This window comes from Mus pahari, chromosome 21 (genome assembly GCF_900095145.1).
Source record: "Mus pahari chromosome 21, PAHARI_EIJ_v1.1, whole genome shotgun sequence".
In the NCBI taxonomy this organism is placed as follows: Eukaryota; Metazoa; Chordata; class Mammalia; order Rodentia; family Muridae; genus Mus; species Mus pahari.
Window position 1 is genome coordinate 34,878,154 of NC_034610.1, and position 16,055 is coordinate 34,894,208.

Here is a 16,055-nt window from a genome sequence, read left to right on the forward strand (position 1 = left end):
AAACCCCTCCCGGTTGTAAGGAGGGGGTCTGGTCCCTTCCAAATTCTATCCAAATTATCTCTCCATCATACTAGGATAGGGTGAGACAATTTTGGTGTGTTCCAAAGGAGGGATATAGGAGGATGTTTGGGGGTTTTGTAGATGATAAATATGTTTAGGGTTGTCATAGCCATCATCAATTGTACATTAGGGGGATAGATGGTTGACTTTTGTTTTAGGAGTTGCGCCTTTAGGGATTGATGTATTCTTTCTATTATTCCTTGGCCCTGGGGGTTGTGGGGAATTCCTGTATGATGGGCAATTTCCCAATGTGTATAGAAGGTTTTGAATTGAGAGCTAGTGAAGGCAGGGCCATTATCAATTTTTATCTCTTGAGGAAGGCCCATGATGGCAAAGCTGGAGAGCAAATGGTGAATTAACCTTTTTGAGTTTTCACCTGTTTGGGCCATAGCCCTTATAAAATGTAAGTATGCATCTACAGAGACAAAAACATATTTATGTCTACCAAATTGGGGAGTATGAGTGACATCAATTTGCCATAAGGCATTGATTGGACTTAAGGCCTTAGGGATTGGTGCCCATTGTTTGTAAGGCTGGGGTGGTAATGAGGGATGCACAAAAAGGAGCATGTCTTTATTATCCTTTGGAGTTGAGCAAGAGTGATATGGGGGAAGCAGACACAAAGCCCCTTTATATTTGTGTGTGTGTGTGTGTGTGTGTGTGTGTGTGTGTGTGTGTGTGTGTGTGTGAAATTGGTCTATTTTTTCAGTGGAGGCCATAAATGTCCTGTTGAGGCAGTTTGGTCTGCAAGTGCATTTCCCTCTGATATAGGACCTGGCAGAAGACTGTGTTACTGGACATGCTGGATGTAGATGGGGGAGTCTTTTTCCTGTAGGTGGGTGGAGACCTGTATGAGTAGAGGGGAAAGTGGGTTATCGTCTAGTTTGACAAAGGATCTTGACAACCAGGGGAGCAAATTGACAGCATATACACTATCTGAAAACAGGTGTCCCAAGCTTCTGGCATTCTGGCTAGACTCCACCCCCACAGTGACTTGACTATAGCCAGGTATGCTCCTCCCCCCAGTTACCTGATAGCCCACCCCAGTATAAAAGGGGATCCTTGGCCCCTCCTAGCTCTAGCTCTCTTTAAGCTCTCCACGTGGCCATGACCATCCTCTCTCCCTCTTTCTACCTTCTCTCTTTCCCCCTACAATAAGGCTCTAAAACCACAGGCTGTCTCTGCTCATCAAGGCCTACTGTACTTGAAGATGGGCTAGGCTTTCCCCTAAGGAGTTGCATCTAACCACCCGCTGGAAGGCCTTCCTGCGCTCCAGCCACAGACCAGACCAAGGACTCTCGCCCTTATGGGAACCACCCAGCGACTCCCTCTCCCCCTGCCCTTTCCTCCCTTTGATCCCAGGGCTGACTGAGCCGCCTTTGGGGCCCCCATTTCGTTCTCAGCTCTTCCGTGGTGTCCAGCGTGAGATGCTGGAGACGGAGACTTGAGAATCTGATACTTAGGACTGCCCCTTGTCCACCCCAACAGGCTGGGTCTGTAGCTTCCCACAGCCAGACACCTGCCCTGGGCTGTGTGGAAAGCGTGTGGCAGTCCTTCTGCGTCTGCCCACCCAGAGCATCGGAACTCTGGCGGGACGCAGGTTTTCTCCCATTCCCTCTTTCCCCCCATGCCCTCTGCCCTGCAGATGTAGGCTCCGTGCTGTGTTAGCTTTCCACTGTGATAATAATTGTCTGAGACAATCTGCCTATGAGAGTTTTGTTTGCTGAAGACGACTGGAGCTTTCAATTTGATGAATCAGCTTCTTCATTGCTTTGAAGTTGCAGTGAGAAAGGACATCATCAGTAGCGGTGTGGAATAAAACTATTCAGTCATGGCTGAAGCAGCGAAGAGAGGATGAGAAAGGGGGTCAAATATCCCTCTCTAGGGCATTTTTCTCATTAATCTAAAGATGTATTTTACTAGGCTGGACGTGGGAAAAGTAGCACAAGCTATAATAATGCCATAGCCTCAAGAGAAAGCCTTTAATGCACAGGGGTTTTGAATAACAACCAAATCACAGCTCTTACCATCCCTATGGACCCACATACCAACCATATCCACTCTAAGGTCTGTAGGATCAGCTGTACCCATTCACTCCAAGTGTGGAGACAGTCAGCCCGAGTGCGTTCCTGCAGTGGACTCTGCATAAGTACCTGAACGGAGAAGGCTTTTCTTCTCTTGAGACCGTCTGTGAGTAAGGAAAAGCTGGCTTTTTTTTTAGATTTGTAGACATGAATGTAAGGACACAAATATTACTCAGACCATTAGGAAATCAAAAAAAAAACCAACAGCAGTGGCCCTAAAAAAAATGGAGAATTATGACTTGCAGTAGATAAATTTCTGAAAACAATCACATTACAGAAGCTCAGTGACCAGGAAGGGAACTGATACAGACAACTGAATAATATAAGAAGGGAGCTCCTATGGAGATAGAGATCAAAAAAGAAAACCAAATAGAAATCACGGAGGTAAATAAAGAGAGCAGCTGCTGCCACAACAGGCTTAGTACATGGACGTGAACTTGCAAACAGGTCACTTGAAGTTCCTCAAGAGAAGCAAATAAACGAAGGAATGGAAAGAACTAATCAAGACGGTGGGATCAATGGGATGCTCTCAAATGAACCAACGTGCATACAGACTATCAAAGTTTAAGAAAATGTGGGAAAGTGAAACTGGAAGAGATCCTTATTTAAAGAAATGATAGCCAAAAAAAAAAAAAAAAAAAAAAAATTCTGAGTCTATAGCAGGAAATAAACACTGAGATTCATGAATAATTAGGACCATCAGGTAGATTCTACACAGATTTGCCCTGAGGTGAACTGTAAGCAAATTCTCAGAAACCAAAGAGAATTTTTAAATCAAAGAGAAAATTGATGTTTGTGACATACATTCCATAAGGCTACAAGCAGGATTCTCAGCAAGAGCCTTGCAGGTAAAGAGAGCATAAAATAATCTATAGGTTTTGAATTGAACTATGGTCCCCAAACTTTGTATACTAATTTCCCATAAGTCTTTCGGAGGGAAATTTGATGGAAGCAGTTTCCTTAAATGGAGAGATGACACTGCACTGCAGGTCTTTCTGTCTCTAGACAGATAGGAACACACACACACACACACACACACACAACTATGTGAGGACATCATAAGGAAGCAGCCATTTGCAAGACAAAGAGAGAGGTTCGGTTTTTGTTTTTTTTTTTGTTTTTGGGGGGTTGTTTGTTTTGTGGTTTTTTTGTTTTTTTTTTTTTTTTTTTTTTTTTTACCAGAAACCAGACTTAAAGATATCCCAAATTTTGAGACAATTTCTGTACTTAAATCACATTGATTTTGTAGCCTTAGCAGGCTCAAATGGACAAACAGGTAATAGATGAAAGGTAGATGAGTAGATGGGCTTATAGACACAGATGAGTAGATGGGCTTATAGACACAGATGAGTAGATGGGCTTATAGACACAGATGAGTAGATGGGCTTATAGACACAGATACTGCTTGACAGACAGGCATGCAGCATGGCCAATCCTGACACTCCTTAATGAGTAAGTAAGGCTGTTGGATAGCAGAACTCCAAGAGACATAACCACAGAGGAAAATGAGACTCATACTTTGCTAGGGAATAGGAATTCCAGAAAAGGGTGAATTTGAATTGAGCCTAAAACTGTGAACAAGTCATCCACGGAACAAATTAAAGAAATCATTGTAGAAGGAAAGCATGGGTTACGTGAAGACAAATGGCACTTCCAAGAATCTGTAGGTGGTTTGCAAAGGTGAGAGTAGGTATTGATGTAGTGTGTTACCATGGCACAAATAGGATCACCTGAGGCTAAATATCTAGTTTTGTGCAAAATGAAACAATCAAAAGGCTTTTTCTTCATCCAGACTCCATTCTTTTCATCTTTATGCTGAGATAATCTATCTTAAGTCTTATCATTTCTTTATTAAAAATTTATTTATTCACTTTACATCTCAACTGCAGCCCTCTTCTCTCCAACTCCTTCCTATCAACCCTCCCACAGCTCTCCTCTCATTCCCTCCTCCCCTTCTCCTCCCCTTCTCCTCAGAGGATAAGTTCCCTGCTCTCTCTGGCTGGGTACCAACCTGTCCCGGCACATCAAACCTCATCAGGACTAAGCGCATCCTCTTCTGCTGAGGCCAGACAGACAGTATCTATTTCTCTTTTTTTTAAAAAAAAAAAAAACTTATTTTATTAGATATTTTCTTCATTTACATTTCAAATGCTATCCCGAATGTCCCCTATACCCTCCCCTGACCCTGCTCCCCTGCCCACCCACTCCCACTTCTTGGACCTGGCGTTTCCCTGTATGGGGCATATAAAGTTTGCAAGACCAAGGGGCATCTCTTCTCAACGATGGCTGACTAGGCCATCTTCTGCTATATATGCAGCTAGAGACACGAGCTCTGGGGGTACTGATTAGTTCATCTTGTTGTTTCACCTATAGGGTTGCAGACCCCTTCAGTTCCTTGGGTAATTTCTCTAGCTCCTCCATTGGGGTCTCTGTGTTCTACCCTATAGATGACTGGGGGCATCCACTTCAATATTTGCCAGGCATTGGCATAGCCGCACAAGAGATAGCTATATCAGTGTCCTTTCAGCAAGATCTTGCTGGCATATGCAATAGTGTCTTCGTTTGATGGCTGATTATGGGATGGATTACGGGATGACTGATTATGGGTGGGGCAGTCTCTGGATGGTCCATCCTTCCGTCTTAGCTCCAAACTTTGTCTCTGCCACTTCCTTCATGGGTATTTTATTCCCTATTTTACGGAAGAATGAAGTATCCACGTGTTGGTCTTCCTTGTTCTTGATTTTCTTGTGTTTTGGAGATTGTATCTTGGGTATTCTAGGTTTCTGAGCTAATGTCCACTTATCAGTGAGTGTATATCAAGTGAGTTCTTTTGTGATTGGGTTACCTCACTCAGGATGATATCCTCCAGATACATCCATTTGCCNAAGAATTTCATAAATTCATTGTTTTTAATAGCTGAGTAGTACTCCATTGTGTAAATGTACCACATTTTCTGTATCTATTTCTATGTTCTGTTTGCTGCTACTTTCAATTCCCACCACGACATTCTGCTCACAGTGAGAAACATTGCCTTAATCCTAAGCAAACTTACTCTTTCTGTGTCCCCACTTCTGACCCATATTCAAAGAATGCAAGACATTTAGTTGAGTAATTTTTTTAAAAGTGTTTGGGCAATTAAAGGATTATGGGTTATTTTTAAGTGGACTGATCGATGTGAAATTAATTTACAATGTCTTGAATGGAAAGTAAGTTTTAGAGCTGAAGAGGATTTAAGTGGCATTTCTTGGTTTGAAAGAACAAAATTTCGCAGTAAATGAATTTGGTTTAATTACATTTTGAAAAGGGAGAACCAATGAAATGCAATTTCAGTTCCACTTCAAGAGAGCATTTCTCTAAAATATTTCTTCTTATATATTCTAAACACCATAGAATGCGTAATTAAGCTATTATTTTTCAGTGGAAAACAGATCTCTCTACAGCCTATGCTCTGGCATGTTTTGGTGGGGTTAACCCTCTAGAGAGTTTATTTGGCTTTGCTGGCTATGTCTTAGTGCAGTTCCTATCGTAAGGAGCATTAGAAGGACAGTGACTGCTACGGAAGACAGAGTAGCCAATTTCATGTCTGTTTGCTTCCTATCTGACTGCTTTTGGTTCCTCTGAACATAAGCCAGCCTACTTCATTCTGGCCAATGCAGTGCCTTCCCATAGAACAATAGGTCCCAACCTTCCTAATGCTATGACCCTTTAATACAGTTCCTCATGTTGTGGAGACCCCAACCATAAAATTATTTTTGTTGATACTTCAAAACTGTAATTTCGCTACTCTTATGAATCAAAATGAAACTATCTGATATGTAGGATATCACTTGCAGGGTCACTCAACCCTCAAAGGGTCATGATCCACAGGTTGAAAAGAGCTGTTGTAGCAAAAAAAAAAAAAAAAAAAAAAAAAAAGCTATATGAAGGGCTTCAACATTTTATCTGTGCCAACCTGACAATATTAAGTCTAGAGATACCAGAATTAATTAGCCCTGCCTCTTCAGAGCTTTTCTGTGCCCTTGGGGTCTCTTTTCTTAAGTTTTACTAATTGTAACCTCTAATCTTTTGTGTTCTGAGAACTGTGGGTGCTAACTGCTGCTCCAGTTGGTAACTAGGTGACATCTTATACTTTTGTTTCATCCTCCCAGCTACATATTTAATATCTTCACACTTAGTTACCAATTATTTATGTTAAACTCTCATTATTCTAAGAACTAATAATGGGTCATGATTCAACCAAATAGGCAGAATCCTTGGATTTATATCTATCTATCTATCTATCTATCCATTCAGTTACTTACATATTTTATACGTTTGTGGATTTGTGTATAAGTTATATCTATATATCATATACATTTACTTCTATGTATGTAGTAAAGTCATACATGCATGTATATTTATCTCCTGGTATCTGTAGGAGATTGATTTCAAGAGCCTTCATCCACCATGAGTGTGAAAAAAAACCTCATGAATATTCAAAGTCTCTTATATGAATTACACTAACAGTACAAATACAATATATTTTCTGAATCTTTGCTCTGTCGTTGATTGTATCCTAAGTTATAGAAAGCTAACTGTGAATATGAATTGACTTTATTATTTCAGGGCCTAAGTAGACATGCCCAGACTTTAGAGAGTGCTACAAGAGGAAAGGTAAATTTGAACATGGGGGAACAGCCTGGGATTTTATCAAGAAAGCTGAATTTGGCTCTTAACGTCTTTCAGGTTTCTGAACCAGGCCACCCAATTCATTTAGAATAATCTATAGTCAAGGTTAGATGACTATGAACATTAGTTATACCTTTAAAATACTTCCACAGCAAAAGAAGTAAACAATGTTTAGAATAACTCCAGGTTAGTCGAATCAACCCAACCAAAGGCCATCACAGTTGATGTGGCTTTAGTCTTCTCACCTGCCTTACACTCATAAAGACCCTAACTTGTTTGTTCAGACTTAATGACAAGAAAAAGAATGACTGGACGAATTTCTCGTTCTAACTTCCTTAAGAGATTACAAAGCTAGACCACCTGTGAGCCTTAAAACTCTCTGACTCTTCACTATGTAGACCAGGTTGGCCTCGAACTTGGAGATCCACCTCCCTCTACTTCCCAAGTGCTGGGGTTAAAAGTATGCACCACCACCACCTCCCTCTAGCTCTTTAATACACACTTTCCAGAAAGGAACATATTTAGGGAGGCTGCATATAGCCTACCTCTGACTCCTTGCATTCAATTTTGTCAGTAAATTATGAAAAAGACATGTTAAAGTTTTATTGAACAGTAGGAAATGTATGTTCGTCAAACCTCTTCATTTAGTCAAGTCCTCTGGATTGATAAAACATTGTGCATCCTGAGCCTAGTTGATCTCTATGTGGGCCTTTCCAGTTGTCTGTATATGCAGCTGGATAAAACATACCCATTTCCTCTCTGATCCCTTTTTTTGATTTGAGACAGAATGCTTATTGAGCTCTCTAGCAGGAAGTTACAGTTCCTGTTTACTTTTTGTGTAATTTTGAGGCTCAAATGAAAGAATGTAAAAAGCTATGCTGTGCATACTGTGAAGAACCCTTAGATTCCGGGACATTAACTATAATTTCAATAAGCAGGGAGCAGAGCCATTCTGTATATATAACTTTAATATGTTAACTCACTCTTATTTCCATTTGCAAAAGCTTTATCAGGTCTCTGGATATATTTGTTGAGCTTACTATTCCAACAGAAATTATTTTACAATTGTTTCTTTTAGAAGGCAGTTATAAAGAGATTCATAATTTCGACTTCTTAGTCTTTGGTTTTAGAATCACAGACAGGACACTGTGAGGTTGTTTAGCTTCTATTAGGTACCTGGTGCTGCTCCTAAGTAGCTTTTACAGAGCAAATAAGCCAAAATTAGACCCTAGAGGATATAGAGTGATGTATTCTTCACTCAGTCCCACCTTTTACTAATGCTCTGAGAAATAAATGCACTTGGATCCTGTTTTTATGACATCTGTTCCTCATGCTGACAAGACTTGAGGTCTCTGGGCTTGAGAATAATTTCCTGCCTGCTGAGAACATGGTGTCAGGGAATGTGGAATGAGTCTACTTAATATGTCCTTCTGGACACACTAGTCCATTCTGTTCCAGGGGATGCTTCTGAAATGCCCGACCCAGCAAGCCTAGAATCCCATGACAAAGACAGGATTTGATCCTGACAGATAGCCATATGCACATTTATTTTCAGGAATGGCTAGTGGAATGAGAAACTCAGGAAAGGACTTGAGTTTTAACATGCATGTAAATTAATTTGTTAATTATAATATAGCAAACTACCACAGATTTTGTGGCTTAAATAAGAAATTTACTTTCCCATTGTTCTATACTTAAGAAATCCAAGGTCAAGGGAGATTTGTTTTCTTCGGGGCCCCTCTTTCTTTGCTTTGCAAATGGCTATCTCTGGCTGCATTCCATAAAGGCTTTGTAAGCATTTCTCTTGTCTGGAGCATCCAGCTTTCTTCTTATCAAAAGAAAAGTCAGGTCAGCTGAGGACCCATGCTAATGAATTTTTTTTAATTAATCACATCCAAAAGGAATTTATCTCAAATACAGTCACATTTTAAGATACTGAGGGGTGGGACACCATCCTATGAGAGGAGGCACCTTTCAACCCCTACCAGTATGCAAATAGCTCAGCATGTGGTCCTGTGGTAATGAGTTTTTCATTCAATCTTAAGGAACCTCACTACTAAAAGCTGAGGTGATTTTTTTTCTCTTGTAAATACAGGAAAATTTATACAACAAGAAGTTGAGGGAAATGAAAATAATAGGGTCAAGAAATTGCGGGTAGAGGAATAGATGGTATATGAGGAAGTCAGATTTGGGGGTGTTGCCTTCCTTGAAAAACAAAGAAGTGTAATGTGTTCCTCTTCCATTTCACATCACTCTAGAGACATCATTTGTATAGTTCTGACTTTCATGTTTTCACTCAGGAAAGCTGATCACACTAGGAAGCAACCTGGAATGGTAGCTCTCATGGTTCTATCTGAAAGGAGTTTCCTTGAGTTACTGCCGTGACAATTGTCTCATCTTTCAGACTTGTAGAACTAGATAGTTATAGAAATGCCTGGTCCTTCGGGTCAAGACTGTCCAAATGGTAGAAGATGTTTGGAGTATAGCTGTTGAGGCCTGCCCATCCCCAGCATAGCTGTAGCCATATTGTTCCACACCCACCAGCTTTTTCATATTGTTGCTGTAATGTGTCTGTCTGAGAAATGTCTAGTTCACAGCTTGAGCTCCCAAGCCTGAGATGTTGCCCTAGTCCATCAGTCTTTGGGCATGTGTGCAAGAAACTACCCCAGTCTGACTGAAATTGGTGTTCATGGAGTTTGTGGGGTGACCCCTGGACCTCCAGAATAGCCACGAACCCTAGTCTGCTGAGATACAAAGCAAATACTGCAGTGCCCAAGATTTGATACAGAACAACCTTGGGAACTGGGTTGAAGCAGGAACATTTTTGAAAATGTCACCCTTTGTCAGCTTCTTCTTCTGCTCTCTACTCTGTCAAATCCTTGTCAGGCACCATTGATAACATATCTATAGTAAGTTATGTATCCACATAACCCTCAGATCCAAGAGTAGCTTTGACTTCAGGTATGACTGACATCATTTGAAGTTTGTCTCATTTCTTTCAACTTCTCCTTATGCTGTGGCAAGAGAACCAGAATAAATTCTGTATTTACAATTTGCCGGTTCCTCAAGCTCCACAGTAGGAGAGAGCTGAGACTCTAACTAGCCAGTATCTTATTATCACAACGGAATATTGGAGCTTATTTATAAAGAAAAACTATTTTCAATGGCCCATGGTTTGGGAAGTTTTAGTCTAACATGAAGTAAGTAGATTAATTAATTTGAGCCTGTGGTGATTATAATGAGAGTAGATTCCCATTGGCTCGCATGCTTCACTACTTATGTCTCAGTTGGTGGCACTGCTTGGGAAGGGTAAGGAGGTATGGTCTTTTTGGAGGAGTTGTCTCTAGGAACGGGCTTTGATGTCTCAGGACTCAAGACCATTTCCAGTTAGCTTGCTGACTCAAGATTATAGATCAAGAAAGGAGCTGTCAGCTATTTGTTCACTCTGCCATCGTGGACTCAACCACTGAAGCCAAAAGGCAATTAAACACTCTGTTTTATAAGCTGTCTTGCTCTGGGCGTATTATCACAGCAATTGAGAAGTAAAGTAGCTAAGGCAGGGCCTTTGGTGACTATGGCAGTTATAGAGGCACCATGGAAAGGTAAACTAGTCACAACAGCCTTAGGGTTTCTATTGCTGTCATGAAACACCATGACCAAAAGCAAGTTGGGGAAACAAGGGGTGTGTAGTGTGTTTTTGTTGTTGTTGGATTTTTGTTTTTTGTTTTGTTTTGTTTTGGTTTGGTTTGGTTTTTTGTTTGTTTGTTTGTTTGTTTTTTTGAGACAGGGTTTCTCTGTGTATCCCTGGCTATCCTGGAACTCACTCTGTAGACCAGGCTGGCCTCGGACTCAGAAATCTGCCTGCCCCTGCCTCCCGAGTGCTGGGATTAAAGACGTGCACCACCACACCTGGCCAGGTATGTAATGTGTATTTTTTGCTCTATCCACCTTTACTCTAGAGGTGACTGCGCTACCAGCCCCCACCCGGCTTTTCTTGAATCCTCAGACAAAAGACACACACACATACACACACACACACACACACACACACACACACACACACACACACACAGTTTATTCCTTTTCACCTTTCCTTAGGACATAATTGCTGAGTGTTAGGTACTATCTCACACCTGGAAAAGTATGCCCTTAATAATATTTTTATCTCTGCTCTTCCCACTGCCCTAAACTTCAGTGGCTAGCCCCACCTAGCCTCTGCCAAACATCCCTGACCACCTGCCTGTAGTAGTAGCCACAGGCCCCTTTTCCTCCAAGACCTCACATGGCTGCTGGCCTCTTCTCCCTCCAAAGCATGGCAAAAATCTCCTCCTCTCATTCTTTGTATCTGCCTTTTCCTTCTAGGACTTGAAAGTCCTGCTTGTAACTTCTGCCCAACAATTGGCCCCTAGCTTTCTTGACTGACAGATCAAGAGCAAATTGGGGAATAGGACCTTAGCATTGGATTTCGCTTAGACTTCCATAGCACTGTTCATTATTGAAGGAAGTCAGGACAGGGCAGGAGCTTGGAGGCAGGAGCTGATGCAGAAGTCATAGAGGGATGCTGTTGACATCTTTTCTTCCCCTGGCTTGCTCAGCTGTCTTTCTTATTCCACCTAGGACCACCAGCCCAGGTATGGCTCCACTCACAATGGGCTAAGCCCTTCCCCCAGTAATCACTAATTAAGACAATGCCACACAGCTGGGTCTTCAGGAGGAATTTCCTCAGTTGAGGGTCCCCCCTTTTAGTAACCCTAGTTTGTGTGTCAAATTGACCGAAGACCAACAAGCACAATGCCATAAGCTAGAAAGTATAGGAAAGGTGGAGGGGGGTTACACTAGATTCTACAGTCTCTTTGGGGAACATCTCAAACCCCAAACTAAGGAAACCTCCCAGACTCTACTTCTCCACACTTTACTTCACCTATTGAGGACCAGGAACATTCTGTATCCAGACTACTGTAGTCTCCCAAAGCGACAGAGTCAGACCTTATTTTAAATGGTCCAGGCTGGGACATGTGTCTGCTCTTTGAACCAATGAATACTTCTTACTGGGTGGGTTTTGAGTTGATTACCCCCTTCTTGAGCCAGACCAGATTCCAATGAATAATAAGCCTTTTAGAGGTTCAAGAAGAAACCCTGCCCCAAGAGGCACTGTAAGTATGGCTGCTGTGTCACATGTGCCTTAGGAGGTGACAAAGAAGAAAGAAGCTATTTCTATGTTCAGTGTTCAACAGACGAACATTTGATTGAATGGTAGCCTACCATTTTCTGAAAAAAATGGATCTGAGACCACCACCAGTCTGGTACCTTGTGCCTCTCCTGGGCTGCAGGATAGAGCAGGCTATAGTTGGGGGTTGGGTGTGAGCCGGCCCCTAGAACATGATATCTGGAGAGCTTTAGGGCTGACCAGCTCAGATTATCTCTCAAGCCCAAATTTAGGGCTTTGAATTGGCCCACCCCAACATCCATTCTACATATCCATATCCATATCATGACACTGGGCAACAAATCCACAAAGAATCCCATCAGGGTTCTAGTGATGACAGAGTAGCAGAAGCCAGAGGCCTTGTACCAAACCAACAAGTCATTGCAATGAACATTCACAAGCAAAGAAGTGTGGGGAAAAGGGTACACCGTGGGACACACTGTGGGACACAGTACAGCTTCCACAAAGAGATTGTCTTCTCTGTTGGGTGGCACAAAAGTGGAGGGCAGGTACAAGAGGAGGGGGAGATGAGTGGGGTTGGGGTGCATGAGGTGAAATTCACAAGAACCAATAAAAAAATGTAAAGGTACAAGAAGAAAAGTGTGGGGAGAGCTGAATGAGGCAATTAACATTTACAAGCCACTGGGTCCTTACTGTTAATGGGAGGTACAGCCATAGCTATACAGTGCTGCAGTGATATTTAAAGGACATAACATAGATGAAAATCTCCAGCAGAAGCTGGCATGTAATAGCAAAGATTGGAAACCATGTCTTGGCAGAGACATGCTATTGTCTCCCCCTGCCTTAAGAATTTATCCAGATGTACAGGTCAGCCACCGGACTGAAGGACCAGCTCTAGGAAGGCGGACTCACCGTAAGTGAAGTTAGGAGCTAAGGATGGAACACTCACCCCTCTAAGGAGGCAAAGTGATTCTCCTTCCTATAGTTCTCATCCCCTAATACAGACTTTAAGCTACCATGAGCTTCTGTTGGGTCTACCTGACTTTCCAAGGCCTGACTCAGAAAAGCTTATCTTTTCCTTATATTCTTTCTTTCATATGCTGGACAGAAACTCTGTACACTGTTTCTGGTACCTGGGCTTCCTCATTGTTTCTCTGAAGATCTCCTCCTGGTAAAATGTCTGCTTGTCTACCCACCTTAATTTAGTTGGCATAGTTTTTCCCCTTCTGCTCATTCTCCTCCTCTGGGCAGCTGCTGAGATTTACAAGCCAGCCCTTGGGATTGTCGTTAAAACTCTAAATCTATCTTTTAGTTTCTCACTGAGTCTGATTTTAAATTATTTTGTTAATGAGGCTAAGAAATCTAAATTCCCTGATGTCCCATGGCAACACTGCCAGGTATTCCCAAGTTTTTCAGTAGCAACACCTCTTCAATAATTCTCCCCTCAAAATATGACATTTTCATGGGAGATACAAAAATAAGTCATCTAAGTTTCTAATAAAAACTACCTAGCAACTATCAGCTGGAGGTAACAATTATGCAGATTAACATTAAACTCTCAGCCGATTAGCTATCTTTTATAACTAAGCAAAACTCTTGCTTTTAATAGAACAATCTCATTTCACAGACTCAATACATAAATGATTTTGCACTGGAGAAGTATATAATCCTTATTATCTGGTTGAATTCTTAGGTGCCATTTAGTCATTTCTTGGTTGTATGTAGTATACTCAAACTAAACTGTACAATTATTTTTTTACTTTTTCTTTTCTTTTAAAAAAATAATTATTTATTTACTTTATGTATGACTGTAGCTGTCTTCATGCACACCAGAAGAGGGCATCAAATCCCATTACAGGTGCTTGTGAGTCACCATGTGTTTTCTGGGAATGGAACTCAGGACCTGTCAATAACCACTGAGTCATCTCTCCAGTGTGAACTTTTCTCCTTTAAAATAATCTTAAAAAATAATTTTAAGAATATTCATGGTTATTGTTATTTGGAAGAAAACACAAAGAAAGAGGAACGTAAATATTAATGCTACTTTCACCTTTACTATTATTTTTTTTCAAAGCTCTGAAATATCAGCATATGGTTCTGAAAGTTACCGTAAACTTACAAGGTAAACAAGTCCATATTTGGTAGTGATTTTTTCCTGCTCTTCTGGTTGGCTGTGGCCGAGCGCCTGGTGAGGTGACGTGGCCTGCTGCGATTGGAGTGGATAGGAGAGTATAAAAGGGCTTGTAGCCCGGGGCTCGGGGGAGAAGAAGAAAGAAGGTTGCTGAATAAACTGCTGAGAGAAGAACTGGTGGTTGTGTCTTCTTTGCTGGTCAAGAGAGCAGACGCGACACTGTTGGGCTTAATAGGTAAATAAACCTCCCTCTCCGTGTGGCCAAACATGTATCCTTGAAAATTAGACAAATGTTGGTGGTGATAATTCTGGGTCCCATGAGTCATTTTCTCTGTCAAGGATAGGCACAACTAAAACAAAGTTCAATGAAACTCTTTGTGAGATGAAATCAAAGCCAGATATTAAGAAGCATGAGTAAACTATATTTGTAAAAATGTTCATCTCCAAGGTGTGTATGTGTATATATTATAAATATATTATAAAACTATACATTCTATTAGTATACATATATACTAATAGAATGTATAGTTTTATAATAGTTAATCATAGAAAAATTCTAAAGGCTCAACAAATCCCTGACAAAATCGATGAATATCAGAGAGATTTGTAATTTTAAATTTTTACCAGTATTGTTTTCCTTATTATTAGTGCTGTGTCTACATGAATGCAAGGAGAATACAATAACTCTACTCACACAATCATTACCGTTATTCATTACAGATTTTCTATACTTCTTATTTTTCTTTTTATCATGTTTTGAAGTGTTTTAAATACCCATTTGACTATACATCTCTAATATTATGTCAGCATTTGCTTGAGTGCATACATGACTTTGCCATCCTTAACACAGTTGCCAGGGACCAATTATTGTCCCTCCATGCCACCCGATGTTAAATGAAGCTTTAATGCTAAGCTCATGGTTATCAGTAAGCAGAGCTTCTCAGAGGTAATTACTATAAAAAGTAGAAGTTCCTCAAATGTTGTTGGGCTTTTATGAGAAGAGACTAGAGACTACCCTTGATTCTTTCTGCCCACTGAGATTACAATTAAGATTTTAAATGTGTGGAAATCATAACATAATTCCATTAACATTTGATTTTCTAGCACTTGAACTTCTTGGACCCCCATAACTGTAGCAAGTAAATGTTTTTTGCCCAAGCCATCTTGCCTATGCTCCTATATTATAACAGCTTGAACTGACAAGGACAATTAACAGAAATCTTTTATCATTATAAGAATGAAGTTGCCATGCAATATAGAACCCCTAAATTTCTCCAGTCGTCTTTAGAAAATGTCTTTGAAAAACTTCCATTGCTTTTCTGTCATTTGCAGTGACTATATTGTTGTGCAGTTTTTATTGTTAAAATTCTTTCATCATGTCCAACACCTCTTGCCTTTCATCTTTCAGCCATTAACTCCTAGAAGGAGCACAGCTCTTTCCTATAAAGTACCACACAGTCTAAATTTGTTACTGTGTTTCTACCCAGATTCATTTAATTTGTTTTTCTGTCTCTACATGATTTCTGGAAAATGATCAAGGCTCGAGTAGATGCAAGTATGTCTGCTACTAAAACAATATCCAAATAATATTTGAACATATATATTACTATATCAAAAATTGAACTTATTAAAGGCATAGTTCTACCAGCTTCTCATATTAGAATGCCTGGCCCTTAAGAATATGTCAAAGCACTTTCTTGCGGGAAGTCCCTTGTGAATAATTATCATGACTTGGAAAGGTTGAATCTCACTAGCTGAAAACCTGAGATTCAACACTAGGGACTTTGAAGGTCTGGAAGTTCCTTTGTCAACAGATCCTGCCTGACTTAGGTTGTAAGAAGATCCTAGAAAATACTACAGGAATAAGACTTAACTCTAACCAACTTTAAAAACAATTTTGAGATTATCATTTAATTACAGCACTTCTCCCTTTCCTCTCCCCTGC

The 16,055-nt window shown here is 40.7% G+C and overlaps 1 non-coding gene across 1 annotated transcript; it reads left to right on the forward strand.

The window, feature by feature from the left end:
• The first annotated feature begins 11,947 nt into the window (after window positions 1-11,947).
• Window positions 11,948-12,078, forward strand: LOC115062875. Its single transcript, XR_003842786.1, has one exon. It is a non-coding gene; the product is annotated as a small nucleolar RNA SNORA17 (small nucleolar RNA).
• The last annotated feature ends 3,977 nt before the right edge of the window (window positions 12,079-16,055 follow it).